General features: G+C 40.6%; 1 long non-coding RNA gene across 2 annotated transcripts; it reads right to left on the reverse strand.

Moving 5' to 3' along the window:
• Positions 1-2,588: 2,588 nt before the first annotated feature.
• LOC117026006 (uncharacterized) lies at positions 2,589-17,297 on the reverse strand. 2 transcript variants are annotated; one of them, XR_004423672.1, is made up of 5 exons: positions 17,166-17,297; positions 16,411-16,589; positions 7,472-7,574; positions 6,882-6,948; positions 2,589-2,849 (listed from the first exon to the last, which is right to left on the reverse strand). It is a non-coding gene; the product is annotated as an uncharacterized LOC117026006 (long non-coding RNA). The 2 variants fall into 2 exon arrangements; XR_004423673.1 differs by having other exon boundaries at positions 7,472-7,577.
• Between the last annotated feature and the right edge of the window lie 1,271 nt (positions 17,298-18,568).

Raw genomic sequence — 18,568 nt, forward strand, 5'->3', positions numbered from 1 at the left:
AGATCTGTTGACTCAGATCATTATCTTGCTCCAGACCACCTCTGGGTCATCTGTTGCTGTAAAAACAGGTTCGTGGCTGGAGGAGGTTAATCAAAGCTATTTATGAGCTTTTTCTGTAGGCTCCATGGACCCCTTTCACCCCTCCTCCTTCTCCTACATTTTCTAACTTCTACTAACATTAGCATCTTTGTCTTCATCCTCAGGCAATCGGAGTCACAGAGGCAGCCACAGCTTCAAGTGTCACATGGAAACACAACAGCATCTGGCCAAAGAACTGGGGCATATTTCCTAAACACTACTTCTTATTAAGGATGAAACCTTTTCTCAGAAGGCTCACACCAGACTGCCCCTCAAGTCCCACTGGACAGAATTGGGCCACATGTTCATATCCTCGCTGCAAGGGAGAAAGGGTCAGTATTTTGGGCCTCTCCAATGGAAAGTAGTCACCATCAATACAGAAACAGCCATGGAAAAGAATACATGTGGGAGGGCCCGATCAGCAGAGTCTGCCATGAATATCACCTGAAAGTGCCCATCTCTGACTAAAAGTGGCTTAAACAATAAAACCATCTGTTATCTCCCTTAAAATGTCCAGAGGAAAGCAATTCCAGAGTTGCTTCAAAGACTCACTGATGTTTCAAGGAACCAGATTCTTCTATCTCTTCACTCTGGCATTCTTGGGGTTCATGTTCTCTCCCTTCATGGTTACAAGATGGCAGCAACTGCTGCAAGCATTATCTTCACACAATATATCCAAAGCCAGAAGGAAAAGATGGCTTCTCCTACATGTAAGTATGTATTTATTGAGGAACTGCATCTTTCTAAGATGCACTCAGTTCACTTCCCCTACCAAACACGAGCAGAGGAAATGGCCCTGATAAACTTAGCTCAATTATAGGTCATCTCCTAGGGCTGGGAGTCAGTATTCTAGCAACTGGGAACCTGGCATCATTTCACCTTTGGTTCCCAGTATATGCCACATTTTGAAGGACAGGACCCCACCCCAAAAGAGTATCATCCTCAAGCTGGCTCCTTTGCTGGCCTTTAAAGAGACCTTTAGGAGTTCCATCTGGCAGCACTTATCTGTGATGAAGTACATGATAGGACCCATGGATCCCATAGTCACGTACACATTGTTTCTCCTCTGCCATAAAATGGGTCCCTTGGTGGAACACCAGTTTTATGCAAGATTCCATGATGGCAAATCCAACTCTGTGAGCCCTTGGATTGTGGAGCTGACAAGGCTCAATGGGCAAAAATGGCAAACTCATACCCGGTTACATATCAGCCCTGGTAAGGACAAATCACTGCCCTGCACAGTGGTAGAGAGATAGCCCTGAAATGCAGATTTACAGGTGCCATCAGCATCTACTGGACACCTGAATGCCAAGGGGATATGTACAAGGCACCAGCAGCATCTGATACAGGTGGGCAATCAACAGTGTCTGCCACTTACCCTTTTGTTTAAAGAAAAAAAATTCTGGAGTGTATTTCAAGGAATTTTCCAGTTACTGAATGTCAAAGAAAGAATCAGGAGAATTCTAAAAGATTGTGTGGCCAAATCCTGTGGTTCTGTCTTTGCAGAAAGTCCTTTGCAACACAGGTGTTATCTTCAGGAGGGAAACTCATGGTCGATCGTGGGGTGACGCATCACAGTGGGTACATCCTCTTTAGACTTTATAAAGACCTCTAGGGATCGACAGCCTCAATCTCAATATCTCCAATGACACTGGATTGCATAAACACTACCACTATGTGCCTTCTTCAATTTAAAGTAATTTAATTTTGTTCCACTTTAGTGATTAAGACCCTACCAGCCTCCTTTTAATAACCCTTCATATTCATGAAATACTTTAAAGTCCCTTTTTACTTATTTTTTACCAGGCTAGACAATATGTATATATATTTTAGAATTTTTATAAGATTTTATCTGAGCCAAACTGATGACATACGCTGGGGAGCAAGATCTCAAATGCTCTTACAAAATATATTTTTTAACTCTTTTCCAAATGACCTGTTTTCTATCCCTTTAATCATGTTCATTGTTCTTCTCCCTTCTTCATCATTTGGAGGACAAAACAGAATACCCGACAATTATAAAATGTATTGAAATAATCTATTCCCAGCCCTTACCCACCAGAATTACATTAAAATAGTCTAAAATTAATTAGTTTTTTAAAGTAACAACACATACTTTTTCATTCCTGGTTCATTTTGATTCATGATAATTTCCAGTTAAGTCAGTAAACATTTTTTAACGACATATTCTTATATGTCTAAAAATCTCTTTAAATCCATTGCTATGCTTGTTTGGTTGGTGTTCTATGTATGAGTCTCAGCATAGACAGCCTTTTATGTTATCTTTATTAAACCTCTGTAATTTATTAATTCATCTGAATCTCCTTTCCATCTTATAGCTGTAAAGATCTCTGAATTCAGGCAGTTATATCAAACCCTTCAGAATAGTTGGCTTTCTATTATTTTTTAAAGACATTCTGGAATAGAGATTTGATATATTTCATTAAAAAGAGATAACCTAAATGTGTCAGAATTAAGTATGGCTGCATGGAACTGAGAATGCAATATAATAGTGGCTGAAACATACAAAGGTTTTTATTCCACATAAAATGAGTATGGAACTAGGCACTTCAGGGATAGTACAGCAACTCCACGAAACCACCAGGGACCCAAGATGCTTCTCTCGGCTCTGCCATTCTCAGTGTGTGGCTTCTTCATAGGTGACGTCCTTACTCAAGGTCATAAAATAGCTGATAGAGCTTCGTGCATCACATCCACATTCCAGGCATCCAGAAGGAAGAAAATATAAGGCATATAACTCCCAATAATTCCTTTAAGGCAATAAAAAGAATTATGGAATGGTTTTTCCCACATTACATCTCACCTTATATCTCATCCTCCGAATGTCATCACTTACGATGTAGGTTGGGACAGAAATTTCCTAGAAGCACACATTGCCAGGTTAACTCAAATCACAGTTCTGTGACTAACCACGAAGGCGGCAATAGTTATTGGGTAAACGACCAACAGTATCTGCCCCCTCGATAAAGGTGAGGCAGCTGATGGAACCCACAATGCACTGGGCACTGAAATTCTTGCCTTTAATGTAACGATGCCCATGTTCTTAGGACCAGTGAAAGTGCTTCTGTCTATTTATCCCATTGATTTAGAAGTTTGTGACAAATAGACAACAATCGTTCCACATTTTCCTGATAAAAAGCCTTATTATAACTGTGAAATAAATCATCCCTGAGCCTTCTCTTCTCGAGAACCATCTGTCTTAATTCCTTTCAGAGTTCCTTACTGAACTTTGTTGTTTCTTTTTCTCATCTTTCTTGTTTCTTTTTCTCTGGACTTGTAGGTTTTCTCTGTATAGCATTACAAACTTTGGAAGCCATGCCTGGATTCAATGCTCTAAGCAACTGAGCGTTAATTCCACAAATATTTACGTGCCACCAGATGATAAATACTGTGCTACCTAGATACTGCAAAAATTGCACTTACCAAGATAAAAAAGATCCTGACCCTCAAGGAGCTTATATTCAAAGATAAGATTATTATGAGATCAATAAATAAATAAATATAGTAAACAAGATACAGAGTCAAAAGTGCTCTTCAGGCATGTAAACGGGATAATTGGAAGAAAGGAGGAAGAGAGACAATTTTGGCCAGGGAGGTCAGGAAAGACAATTCTGAGGGGTGACAGATATCTAAGTCCTAATGAGGAACTGGCTAATACTTTTTGCAGGAAAATCATCCGCCAGCTGTAGAGAGCCTCTTCCAGAGACTCGGAACATATTCTTGTATCACATGGACTCGACCTGGCATTTTTAGGAATCCTGTCCAATTTGCAGAATCCATAAATATAACGAGGAACACAGTCCTATCATCTAAAGGTCCATTAGATCTCGCATGGTCATTTAAGGCATTTCATTCAAATGTCAAGTGCTCTGAGAAGCTTTCATGAAGAACTACTTGTCCCAGTCTCTGTGTTTGTTCATGCTATTGGTTTTTTAGGTCTCTTTGGGGTACAAGGAATAGAAAATGCAAGTTCAACTTGCTGAAGCAAACAGAATTTATTGACTTACAGAATTAAAGGGAGTATGTCTGCCTTCAGGGATAGCTTGATAAAGGCTCGATCAGACCAGAAAGAGCAGTTTGACTCTCCATTGCATAGGTTGGCTTTCTTGATGTCAGTATTTGCTTCATCCTGAAACCCCCCCACCCACTTCCCTCATGGCAACAAGATGGCTAGAGGCCCTTGCAGACTCCAATCCCAATGGACACCCAGAGTCTCTTCCCAGAAATCTCATTTTCTCTTGAGGCATTTAGTGTCTTTCTTTGCCCAATCTGTGTGCTCAGAACACTGCATATGTTCTCTCTATCCAGACGTGACTCACTGGCTCCACCCTGGGATGCTAGGGTAGAGTTCAGCAGTACACACCTCAAAATCATTAAGGAAATGTGTTGGGGAGGCAGGTGTAAATTTCCCACAGGGAAATCAGAGTATATTTACCGTGTTTCCCCCAAAATAAGACCTAACCGGACAATCAGCTCTAACGAGTCTTTTGGAGCAAAAATTAATATAAGATCTGGTATTATATTATATTACATTACATTATATTATATTATTATTATATTACAAAGACCCAGTCTTATAGTAAAATAAGACGATATATTAATTTTTGTTCCAAAAGACGTATTAGAGCTGATTGTCCGGCTAGGTCTTATTTTAGGGGAAACATAGTGGAAAGGTGAAATGAAACTGAATCACCCTGTGCTTAGCTCTTCTTGTGCTGTATCAAGTCAGTTGTGGTTATTTTCTTTTCTAACTCCATGATGAGCAGTTATAAAAGAAGCAGCGTGTCTTCATCTTATTCCCTCGGGTCTGCCCAATGTGCTGGTAGATGCAATGCCTGCACCAAGTCAGCTCAAGACACATTTGTTGAATTCAACCATTGAACACTGTACATGCATGTGTAAGTTTAGAGGGGTACATACACCAATGTTGGGACTTTCAGGGCATTTAAAACTCTCACATGATACCAAAGTGTTTCTTAAAAGTTTGAGAGACAAACCTCAAACTACACTTACTTCAGTTATTTCTTCTTTGATACCTTTAGTTTATCTTATTATAACATTCATTCTTTCTACAATGAATTCATTCCTTTTTTTTTCACATACATCAATCTACATTTATTATTTCGTAAGTCTGCTAGACCCTTCTAGTCTACTCAGAGTGTGTTCCTTAGAACAGCAGCCACAGCACACCTGGGAGCTTATAAGAAATGCAGAATCTCAGGCCCCACCCCGGAACTACTTGAACCAGATCTGCATTTTAACACGATTTTGCAGGTGATTCATGGACACATTAAAATTTGAGAATTCCTGGTCCCCTGCTCTAGACTAGCGCCATCTATTGGAGATATAACAGGAGCCACACGTATTTTTTAATTTTCTGGTAGCCACATTTTAAAAAAGTACAAAGAAATCAAGCCAAGTTAGTCATATTTTAGTAATATATTTTATGTAAACTCAATATATCTCAAATATTATCATTCCAACTTGTAATCAATATAAAAATTATTAATGAGATACTTTGTTGGGGTACTTTTTTAAACCTAGTGTTTCTTTTATACTTACATCATCTCAATTTGGACCAGCCACCTTTCAAGCAATCAATAGCTACACATGTCTGGTGGCTACTGTATTGATCAGCATAGCTCTGGGCTGTAGGATGCATGAAAACAACAGACCATGTCTGTTTCACTACCCCACTGTACCCCAGGGTTTCACAAAGTCGGTGTCTGATGCACAGCAGACACTCAATAAATGTTTGTTGAATAAATTTGAGAGGAGGGACATTTATAATATTTAACCAGCACAGCAAAAGCATTGGCCAAACAGAATTGGTTCTTATACCTGTTGAAACTGACACAGGATGTACACAACTACTAGTATTGCCATGCTGGCGAGAACTGGCATCATACCAGCCCAGAACACGCAAACTTATCCAGTACTTTCGTATCTCAAATGAGAACATGGGGTCCAAACAGGTAAGAGACTTGTACATAGTGACTCATTCCTTATCACAAAAACTAGGATTGGACAATCAGGTCTCAACTTCCAACCCAAAGAACCTTCCACTGTATCATTCATTAGTGAGCACCTACCTTGTATAAAAGCATCATATTGAGCTCAGTGGGTAAAGAGATACAAAGAAGAATGATATCCGTGCACTTCCAAGAATATCCCAGCCAATCAACATCATTTTCATTTACACTGAAACAGAAAACCCTACTCAAGCTGATTTAAATAAAGGCAGTTATTCAGTCACGTAATTCAAACCATAGATGTAGAGTTTGCTTCTTCTGATGCAGCTTTATTTAGACACGTGTCAGCAGGGTCCTCAGATTTTTGGCCTCACTGGGGTTGTCTTCCTTCTTGGGTTGACTTCATCGTCCATGGCTACCCCAGCTCTAAGCTAACCTTCCTCAAATCACCAAATCAAGCCCAAGAAAGAATGGCTATGTTTTTCAGGAATCCTCGGGAATATCTCCTGGCATTGTGTTGGCTGTGTTGGCATTAATCTACTATCATTACCTCAAAACCAGCCCTTGTGTGCAGGGAGAAAAAATATTTTGGATCAAGTTAATCAGGGGCCATCTCCAGGGCTGCGAGTGAGGTCCACGATAGTAGGCAGCATGTAGGCTTCGAGTGAGGAAGAACTTTGAGTAAACTTACCTCAGAGGTAGGGAAAGAATGCTGGTGTGCAAAACACAGTAACATCTACCTCAGGACCTGTGCTTGTTAAGTTTACTACTACACTTTTGAGAAGGTACAAATCAATCTGAAATACTCACCCTCCTATTCACCATCTTCTCTTCTTTCTCGCCTCTCTTCTTTGCTTTTTTCTTTTCTTTCCACTCTCTTAAAGATAGAAGCACCAGGTGAACAGAATTGAGAATTACGGTCAATGTCAAAGCAGAGAAATCATTTTAATTTTTCTCTTTCGTTCCTTCACATCTTGAAAATCTATATCATTTGTATTCTTCTTACTACATAAAGACAGTTTTTAGTCCGGAAATTTTTAATGAAGTAAGTCCATGTCATAACATCCTTTCTTAAAAAAATAAACTACATGTGAAGATTGTTTATTTATACTTTGCTAGTTTATTCCTGTTTATACTGATTCCCTAGTGATTTTGTGAACATTTGTAGGATCCATAGACAAATATAAAAACATTATATGTTAGCTGCTTCATATACTTTCTATGTAATTTCTAAACCACAACACTCTAGTATTCATTATGTCATCACACCTTGCTTAGAGTGTATTTCTCATAGTATAAATTGTGGAAGTATCAAAGAATTAACTAAAAGTCTAGTGAGAGTCCCTACTTTATCTCACGTGGGTATGAAACAGCTTTAATTAGGGCTGGGGAACACCTACCTGTGACTTTAGTATCTTGCTACTTAAAATGTGTTTTCATTGGCCAGCATCTGCTTCACATGGGAGTTTGTTGGAAACGCAGACTCTCAGGCCATTCCCAGATCTACTGAATAAGAATCCACATTTTAACAAGATACGATTCCTGTGCACATTAAAAGTTTGAGAAGCACTGATTCAACATTATTGTCAGTTTGTCTACCGCCAGAAGTAGACATACTTTTAACTTAGATGAGAGCCAGGCACAGAAAGAAAACAACTGGCCCAGAGAACAAACAGAGCATCTCTCATTTCTAGTGTCCTGGCATCCTCAACAGGGACATAATGGAGCTTCCCATAGATGGAGGAAAAGCAGGGGTAAAGGGGATGGAAGGATAGACCTGAAGTTTATTGTGGTTGTGTGCTACTTATCCAAAAAGCAGAAGCTCCTGTCACCCTCTGAGCGGAAGGAAGGAAGGAAGGAAGGAAGGAAGGAAGGAAGGAAGGAAGGAAGGAAGGAAGAAAAGAAGGAAGGAAGGAAAGAAGGAGGGAAAAGAAAGAAGCAAAGCAAAGAAAAATAATGTGTGTAAATGTTTTAAAGAACCAAGTTTCTCCAATAATGGCCCCTAGCCTTGTTAAAGACAAACTTCCCCACTCCCACCCCTCAGGGGCCTGAGTGATGCCAGCGAGTACTCACAATATCAGAATACACTTTCCAACCTCATTTTATACCAGTGGTGTTAATTCAAGAAAACCAAAGCAATCTACCACACATTGGTTTTAACTATAAAATCATGAATTCGCCTTTATCTACTTTTCAATCAGCTACTTTCAGCAAGTGCAGAAAGAAGTAAACCACAAATGGACAATTTGTGAGACTTTGTTGCTTTGGTAAGCTATCCCAATATAGCCCTTTTTTATTACCACTATTAAACCTACTCTGAAAAATAATAGTTTCCATCAATACTTTAGGATATATTTACTAGAATTAATGATGTGACAAACATACTCTCATAGGGAATAAAGAACTTGATATATACACTTTCGAAGCTCTATTTTCATCTACACAATCACAGTAAAATTCTAGCTAGAGGTTCATTTACGAAAGATTATATCTAGCATGGATACCTGTTGTATTGTCTTCCCAGCAACCCTTCCCCCACTGTTCCTATTAAAAGCCACCCCTTCCATTTGGGAAAGGTCCTCTCCTCAGTCTGTGTATTTCTGGCAGAACTGCTGGCCATCAAATCTTGTCCACTCTAGGCACAGAAGTGGGACAGGACCCAACCTACCCATCAGAATATCCTATCTCTGTAGCCACAGGTATTGGATCAAGGGCAGTCACAAGATCTAGGGAGGGCCAATCAGAGTCCATCATGGACATTTTATGGCTGTATCTTGAGAAAGAGGCTGTGTTGGGATCCTCTAAACCTAAAGTTTACTGAGTGCAGATTAACTCTCTTTTAGAAGACATCAGGACAATGCAGGACGAGCCCAGAGGGGAGCCCAGGAAAGAGGAGCGTGAGAAACCCCAAATCTAGTGGTGCTTGAAGTCAGAGCCCATTCCTATTTTTACAAGTAAAATGAGCCATAATGTGTGTATTTAGACTAAAATATCAAACTTCCTGATATACAAACAGGAAAATGAAAGGAGGGCTACAAAATGAAATTCACTGAAGCTTAGGAAGGTAGCTTGTTACTATTGTGAAATTGCGGTTACGTCTTTAGGAAACAAACAGAGTCATTCACCCTTACCAGGTTTTCTGCTTATATTCTATCAACCTGTCTTTGTAAAGAGGGAATCATATTTTCAGGGCTTCCTTTTCTTCTTGTACTAGGTAAGGCAAGTTCAGGTTTCTGAGTAAACACAGCAAAAGAGAAGCATAATTCAACCAGTGTTTCTTTTGGACAGGGCATCTCCCTGCATCACCCTCTTCTCCTATATCCTGGCTAACTGGATGGATGGTGTGAAATTTCCATTAACAATTCTCTAAATCAAAATGTTAGGATGGAAAAATAGTGCTTGTGTATTGAATCAGTGTTTTACATATGTATAACCTGATAAATACCTCCAATGAAGCATTTGCCTGTTTTACAGAAGAAAACACTACAACTTTGTTAGGTGCCTCTTTGAGTTCCTAAAACTAGTGAGTGATAGAACCCGGACACACACACATCTGTCTGAGTCCGAGCTTGTGATTTTCTCCAAGGCCTATGTTGCTTCCATGGGAACAAAGCAGTAGTGTCACTCATCCTGGTGGTATGTGTACATCACATCAAATGTCCACGTGCTCAAATATTTTGGAACTGTAATTGGCATTCTCTAAGCCTCGGCATAAAATAGTTAACATGTTAGATAATAAATCATAATATTGAGGCTAAATTAAATGGAAGTCCAAAATGGAAAGAAAATGCATCCCTCCTCCAAAAAAATGTTGAATACTGGGAGAGAGGAAAGACTAACGAAGAAAGAGAAGAAGGAGGGAGAGGAGATGGGAGAAAAGGATCAGGATATTTCTGCCAGTTAAGAAAAAAAAAATTCAAAACAAGAATCATTCATCAAAACCCATCCATCTCAGGGTGGCCAGTTAGCTCAGTTGGTTAGAGTGTGGTGCTCTCAACAAGTTTGCCAGTTAGATCCCCTCATGGGCCACTGTGAGCTGCGCCCTCCGCAACTAGATTGAAACAACTACTTGACTTGGAGCTGATGGGTCCTGGAAAAACACACTTAAAAAAACAACAACAACAAAAATCCATCTCACATTATGAAATGGGCACATATGGAGAAAAAAAAAGATATCTAGCTTGACTTATCTGAAAAAGGAAAGATAAACATTGTGCTTTAAAAAAATATACTGACGGTCGGCCCGGTGGCTCAGGCAGTTAGAGCTCCATGCTCCTAACTCTGAAGGCTGCCAGTTCGAATCCCACATGGGCCAATGGGCTCTCAACCACAAGGTTGCCAGTTCAACTCCTCGAGTCCTGCAAGGGATGGTGGGCTCCACCCCCTGCAACTAAGATTGAACAGGGCTCCTTGAGCTGAGCTGCCTCCGGGATGGCTCAGTTGGTTGGAGCTCAGGCTCTCAACCACAAGGTTGTCAGTTCGATTCCTCAAGTCCCACAAAGTTATGGTGGGCAGCGCCCCCTGCAACTAAGATTGAACACGGAACCTTAGGCTGAGCTGCCACTGAGCTCCCTGATGGCTCAGTCGGTTGGAGCTCATCTTCTCCACCACAAGGTTGCCGGTTGGACTCCCGCAAAGGATGGTGGGCTGCGCCCCCTGCAACTAGAAAACTGCAACTGGACCTGAAGCTGAGCTGCACCCTCCACAACTAAGTCTGAAAGGACAACTTGAAGCTGAATGGCACCCTCCACAACTAAGATTAAAAGGACAACAACTTGACTTAGAAAAAAACAAGTCCTGGAAGTACACACCTGTTCCCCAATAAAGTCCTGTTTCCCTAAAAAAAAAAAAAAATGTAGTTTCTCAATAAGCTCATTTCCATTAAAAAATACTGAGCTTTAAGTCGCATTTAAGTCCATTAAAAAATACTGAGCTTAAAAAATACTGAGCTTTATATATACTGAGCTTAAAGTCGCAATTTGGAATAGAAAAAATTAGAGAGTCTTATGACTGCCACTGACACAGCCATCCTCCCAGAGAAGCAAAGATGGAAAAGTTGGGAAGTTGGCAAGGATTGCTTTTTACAGGCCCGCGGTGTGCTTCACCCCATAGGAACGCTCAACACACGGACCCAATCCTCCCAATTCAGGCTTGTGCACAAAGATCTCCTGCCCCTCCGCCCTTCAAAACTTGCCCCTCCTGTATCTCATTACCTAAAGGCATATTCTCTGTTTTTCATAACTCTTTAATCTTATGACACTAACATTGAAAAGTTCCTAAAATATATTGCTACTTTACATATATAATGAAAATGCAGAGAAAAAGGACTGAAAAGTACACAGTATAACGAGGAAGGGAAATGGCAAGATGAGACTGGGAGGTGAGGGAAATTTCCACCTTTTGTACATGTATTCATTCCTGTATTTTTTTCAATCTTTTACATTAAGCACCTGTTCATATATTACATAATTTTTAACAAAATGAGTGAGGAAAAAAATGAGAAAAATTATAGTGTACCTCATACTCTCCTTCCCATGAAACTTTTTAATAGCAACCTTTTAGAGAGGATTCCTAAATACGTAGAATTTAAAGGAAGGGGCAGTTTCAGCTGTCCCCAGGGTTAGATGATAGAGTGAGAAGTGAGGTGTTTTTTGCAGCTGAGACTTTTCAATGCAATTTTATCCTTAGTGCATATGTCGGTAGAACCTGTATCATCAGTCACCACCCCCTACATAGCTACCATGTAAAACAAACCTCTGTTTTTATATGTATCTACACTGAGGTATAGTGTTTAAAGGATACAAGCTGAATATAGGGTTACTTCTGTGGGGGAATGGGCAAGTAAAAGCCAGGGGACTTTCGGCATTTTACATAATATTTTCACTCCCGCAAGAAGAATGAATTCATGTTTGCTTCATATTTAAAAATAAATATACAACAAAATAAATTTGGAAACACACTTTTTGGCAAGTATGAATGGCATGGGGAATAGCTGTGCCCCCTGTAAGTGGGCGATAGTTAAAGTAGTTTGAGACTCACAGTGCCTTCTAGGGTATGCTTTCCTCTGCTACATTGAGGTTCAGTGACCATAAGCCTAGAAGGTCACCGGGTGAAATGATTTGGGTGGAAGGAAACACATCTTATCACATGACCACAGAACCAGGGTCCTCTGTATTCATGCTTTCTCTCTAGATTTGCTGATTACCCTGATGTCAGTATTAATAAAGCCTCTTTTGGTTGCAAGTGGCGGAGACCCAAATTGAATTACCTTATTCAGAAAGAAAACTTATTTTATCATGTAACTAGATAAAAACAAAAACAAAAACAAAAAACAGCAACAAAGTAAAATAAGCTTGGCTTCATGCAAAGTTGGATTTGGCACCCAAACGTTATTATCAGTAATTTGTTTTTCTGCCTCTGAGCTCCTTTTTGCGTGGGGTTCATTCTCAAGTCATCTATATGGAGACTAAGCTGGCAACCAGTCACTGCAGGCTTAGCTCCAGAGAAATTCCTGATGTTTAGCATCATTGTTCTGGCTTGGATCATGTACCTACCTCTGAGCCAATGACTGAGGGGAAGGGAATGGAGTGTTCTGATTGGACAGATCTAGGTCACAGGCCTACCAATGAAGTGGGAGCTGGGGGTCAGCCCCACCTGAACCACAGGGATTGGGTTGGTGGGGAGGGTTGGTATCCCAAAGACTTACCAAGGTATTATTACTAAAAAAAAAAGGAAAAGCGTTGCTGGAAGACAAAAACAAGCGATGTCCACCAATTTCCCGGACAAGCTGCTACACTGAATAATCCGGGTTTATTATCCTTACTGTCCTTTTCATGTCTCTAATGTCTGTCTTAACATGCTCTGACTTTCAGGTCTTAACCAATTTGTCTTTTCTCTCCAAACATGTAGTCTCAAAGAGCTCTCCAGGAATTATTGTCAAGGCTGTGAGGGGTTACCTATCCTTATGATTTGGGCTGAGAAGGAAAATTTTTCCAGGTAGGGAACATTCATTCCACATATGTTTTATTCATTCTATGTCACAAATATGTGCTTGACCCACTGCCTGCCTACAACAATGAATTGGGCTAGTGAGGACACAATAAAAGAAAATCCATATTGAGACAACGATATAAGGAGTAGGGTAGAGTTCTCCACATGCTGGTAAGGGAAAACTATGAAGGAGAAGGCCCCAAGTCTGCTCAGGGCAGTCAGGACATGCTTCTACAGGGAGACGACATTCGAGCTAAGTCCCTAAGGCTGTATACATGTTGGGCAGAGAAGTGGAGGTTGAGGGAGTGGAAGGACATTCCAGGTGGAGAAAACAACATATGCCAAAGCACAAGGCAAGATGGGCCATGGCACATTTTTTGTAGTTAAGTAGGCCAGGATAACCACAGCTCAGGGTGTGTGTGGAAAAGTAGCCTGAGACAAGGCTGTAAAGAACATGAATGAACTTGTCAGCCATGTCAAGTCTGGATGTTTGAAATTTATCTTGCAAGCAAGTGTTAGCCCTGAAAGCTTTTAGGCAGAAGAAAAATGTGACCGAATGTGGTTTGCTTGTTTGTTTAAACACTTCCTGGAGAACAGGTTGCAGGGGAATAAGACTGGAGGAAAGGAGTCTACTTCTTACAGTCTATTTCAGTGGTCCTGGTCGGTTTGGATAAGGAGGAATTAAGCAAAACACAATGGGGATGGAGAAGAAAGACTGGATTGGCAACATACAAGAGATAGAATTGACAGGAGAGAAAAAGTAAGGAGGGTGAAGGAAAAGAAGAGAGAGGAGAAAAGTCCAGGAGTGTTTCCAAGTTTCTGGTTTGGGTGACTGGTTGGTTGATGCTGTTATTCCAACAGAAACGAAGATTTCAGAAGAAGATGATGAATATGGTTGGGGACATCCTGTTGGAAATGTGAAGTGGATAAAATGGTCCAAAGTTCAGAAGAGCCATCAGGGCTGGAAATACAGAGGTTATCATGGACCAGGGGTAGCTGAAGCCATATTTGTAGATGGGTCATAGGGAAAGTATAATATGAAAAGAGAAGTGGAAAGGGCAGAACCCTGGGTATCACCAACATTTAAAAGCCCAATAGACAGAGAGGAGTCAAGAAAGAGACAGAAATGAAAGGACCAGACATGGAAGGGTACAGTGAGGATGTCTGCCTCACCAGGAAGGGTAGATTCTCCTCCTCATAGACCCTTTGCAATTCTCTTCTGAAAAAATGACCTCATTCTCCTGTCCAGTCTAGCCCCTCCTTACTAAAGCTGCAGATTGGGAGTGGGGATAAGAAAAGGCCTTGCGAAAATATGCAGAAAGGCTGCAGCCTCAACACAACAGCCAGCTCTCGTACTTCAGCAGGTGACTTTTGCTCATTCTGGATCTTTGGATGTCTTCCAGTCAACTGAAGTCACAAATACATGAGACATTCTAGTGGCACTTTCAAGGCAAACCTTATCTTTACAAATAATCAACTGGAATTGAGAAAACTCTGCTCAATTTCCCCTCAGAACCAGGACATTCTCCTTATGAGGCCCACAGGAACCTTCTTCCCCACTAGCCTGGATCTGCTACTGTAAATAGAAATAAATATTTATGTTTGGGCAATCTTGGCAGATCATAGATAGCAGAGAAATTTATGTATTTTCTATTTAGCGCTGGGGAAGGACTATGACTTGAATCCAATCCCAGCTCTGTCAGTTAACAGCTCTTTGGGCAGGAGCTTCCGTTTTCTTATTTGTCAAATTGAGGCAATGGTCCTTACCTCATAACATCGTGTGATGATGAAATGAGATCATCAGTGTGTATAGAGCCCCTGTATTCATGCCTCTGGTTGACAGGAAAAGAATAGAATGATTATATAATCAGTTTTTATTTCTTTTATTGTAGTAAGAATATACGTAAGATTTGCCATTTTTAAGTGTACAATCCAATGGCATGAATTACATGCGTGAAATTGTGCAATCATCACCACTATCTGTTTTCTAAATTTTCCATCATCCCAAATAGAAACTCTGTCCCCGTTAAGCAATTAATGCCCATTCTATCCTACTCCCAGCCCCTGGTAACTTCTAATCTACTTTTTGAGCCTATGCATTTGCCTATTCTAGATATTCCAAATAAGGGGACCATACATATTTGTCCTCTTGCGTCTGCCTTTTTTCACTTAACATAATGTTTTCAAGGTTTATCTATGTTGTAACATGTATCAGAATTTTATTCCATTTTTATGGCTGAATAATATTCCATTGTGTGTATATATAGCACTTTGTTTATCCATTCATCTGTTGATGGACAGTTGGATTGTTTCTACCTTTTGGCTATTGTGAATGATGCTGCAGTGGCTATTGGTGCACAAGTATCTGAGTCCCTGATTTCACTTCTTTTGGGCATATACTGGGGAGTGAAATTGCTGGGTCATATGGAAATCCTACGTTAAATGTTTTAGAACCACTTTTGAGTGGTTCTAAATATGCAAAAAACATTTGCATATTTTCCATGTAAATACACCTTTATATTTCCACTAGCAATGTACAAAGGCTCCACATCCTCGCCAGTGCTTGTAGTTTTCCTTTTTTTTATTATAGACATCCTAATAGGTGTGAAGTGGTATCTCACTGTGGTTTAACCTGTATTTAATTATCTCTTGTCAATGAAAGAAAACAGTTCAGATGATCAAATGTATCCAAAAGCCCAAAGACCATCTGTATGACGATTTGTAATATTAGGGTATTATTTGAAAGACTCTGTGCCACACAAACCAAGGGTGATTATCTGGCTTTAAAAACACATTTAAAATAATAAAGCTCCATGTACATGTCTGGCTCAAAAGAGGCTAGAAGCTGGTTCCCCACTGGATGACTCCTTGACTGTGACCCATTTGCTAATTAACCTACGCTATCTCCAGACTGATTCATAATGGCATGTCAAGAATGGTGGCATGCTCGCTCCAAACTTGTTGTCTTTCTGATTTATGCTTTCCTCAATACATAAAGATAATTAATTGTTTTGTTTCAGAAGACTTAAAGGCTTTGATTGCTGAGAGTTGATAAGAAATAACAGTAATATTTATAATGGGTGCTAATGGACAGAGGAAGGGATGCTGAACTTGAATCTCTAAGAACCATAAAAATTATAAGGATCAGATTCCCCACCATTTGATTTATAAGCATTTCTGTTAGAAGATAGTCAGCTGGCCATGCGCGATGCTCTTGAATTTATAAGCACCCAGAAAGGATCTTACCTATTTTAGCTCATTTAGTACTCAAAAGAACCCTACAGTAGGTATTATTAATGTTCTTATTTTACATATGCGGAAACAGTCTCCGAGAAATTACGTAACTTACCCAAATGACGGAACCAAGTTCAAGTCCATCTGACTTCTGAGCTGCCTTCATGGAAGATAACAATCTGAGCTGAATGGAGAAGTTGCTCTCAGATTGGCAATATTGGTTTCCTGGAGTTGCAGTAATCACCAACTGAGTGGTTTTAACAACAAAAATACATTGTCTCACAGTTCTGGAGTCTGGAAATCCAAAATCAAGCTGTCAGCAGGGTTGGTTCCCTCTAAGGCCTGTGAGGGAGAATCTGTTCTGTGTCCTCTCTCCCAGCTTCTGGGAATCTCAGGCATTCCTTGGCTTATGGCATTCTCCCTGTGTCTTCACATCATCTTCCCTCTAATGTGGGTCCTTCTCTATATCCCCAAATCCCCTTTTCATGAGGACACCAGTCATATTGGATTAGGGCCCAACCTAATGACCTCATTGTAACTTGACTTCCTCTGGAAAGATCCTATCTCCAAAGAGTCACATCCTGAGGAACTGGGGCTTCAACCTATCTTATGGGAGCAGCGGGGTACATAACTCAACCCATAACAGTTACTTAATATTAAGTTGTTTGTTCCTCCAAATGGGCTTGACTTTATAATGTCTGAAGGAACTTAGAATGTATTTTATATTCAGAAAAAAAAAAGTATAAGTTTCTAACTGGGAGCCTGCTCAGTATTCCTGAAGCTACCTGAAAATCTTGCGACGTACTCTCGGACATCTGTTATTACAATCTTTTCAAATTTTGAACTCCTAAGAAGTTTGGTTCACAGTACCTGTGGGCCTGCTTGACTTTCAGGCTCCATTAAAAAGGAAGGTCCTCTGTGTTTTCAAATTGCTTCAAGGTTTATTTTTGAAATAAAGTTTCCATTCCCTACAGAATTCACAAAGTGTAGTGTGTCTAGAAAACGATGCCTAAGGGTTCAGAAATATATTTTGGAACATAGGCATTCATTTACCAAAAAAAAGAAAAAGAAAGAAAGAGAGAGAGAGAGAGAGAGAGAAAAGAAAGAAAGATCTTATGTTTCTATTTTAGTTTTGTTAGAAAATGGGCCTACCTTGTACCACAATTTTTATAGGCTTTCTGAGACGTTGCTAAGCCTTTGCTTTTTCAACCTGAACAGCTCTAGACAGAGCTCAGGGCCGCGATCTTGGAGAGTGGCCGGCAGGAGAACAAGGAGTGGAAGGTAAGGTTGAAAGTCTGAGTGATGCGCGGAGCTGCCCAGACCCCTCCCCCGACTCATGCGACGCTGAAGGATTTATTTCCTCAGCTGCTGGGAATGTTGGCAGCTGTCAGCCCTCTTTAGGAATTGCCTAGACTGAGTTAATCAGCCACGCCCAAGGTCACGATCTCGTCCCAGAGCAGCCTGCATCCAAGGGGAATGGTCGGTGCTCCAGGCCATCCAATGGTCGGAGTCCAGGCCAGCTTTTTGCCCCACCTCAGGATGGCTCCGGGGAGTCCTCCCAACCTCCGGACTCTGTGGGGCGGGGCTGTGTTGTGTCTGCGCTGCGACCCGTCTTCTCTCGCAGCCTAATTCTGCTTCCATTCCCTCACCCCCACCCAGTTGTTGAGGATATTCCCTAAAAAACGTTTTGCATGATAATCTCAGTGTATGCTTCTGGGGAACCCAGTCTGCCACAGGACCCTAAATATGGAGACTCGAAGAGAAGGAGCCAATGATGGGGATAAAAATGGAGCAGGATTCTAGGCTGTGGCTACGGTGAGACAGGAAGACTGTGGGAAGCCGCTTCCAAAGTAACTGTTTCATCCAGTGCCTCCAAGAATAGCCCTGGAACCCAAATGTAAAAAAACAGATTTCTCCAAAACCCCCAGTGGGAACGCAATAGCAATAATCCAAACAAAAGAATGAAGAGGAAGATAGTCTAGGAAAAAATATGGGTCAGGATCCAAAGGAAAAGGCCATTGGCTAAAATGGGGACAGGATCACAATGAGCGTCAGATGGTATTGTTTAATGTTCAAAGCTGAGGCGAGCCAGCAGAGGAAATTGAAACTGTGTTTGTAATTCAGCTCAGCTAAGACCTTGACATTTTCTCAGTGTTATAGAGTGTCTTACACTTGAACCAGTTACTTGATTGTAATGAGTAGGACAAGTTAAGAATGTTATAGCTGGATAAGCCCAGACTGTGAGAAAAGGCCAGCACTCAGGGACGTGGTTT

Source organism: Rhinolophus ferrumequinum, chromosome 8 (genome assembly GCF_004115265.2).
Source record: "Rhinolophus ferrumequinum isolate MPI-CBG mRhiFer1 chromosome 8, mRhiFer1_v1.p, whole genome shotgun sequence".
NCBI classification, from domain to species: Eukaryota; Metazoa; Chordata; class Mammalia; order Chiroptera; family Rhinolophidae; genus Rhinolophus; species Rhinolophus ferrumequinum.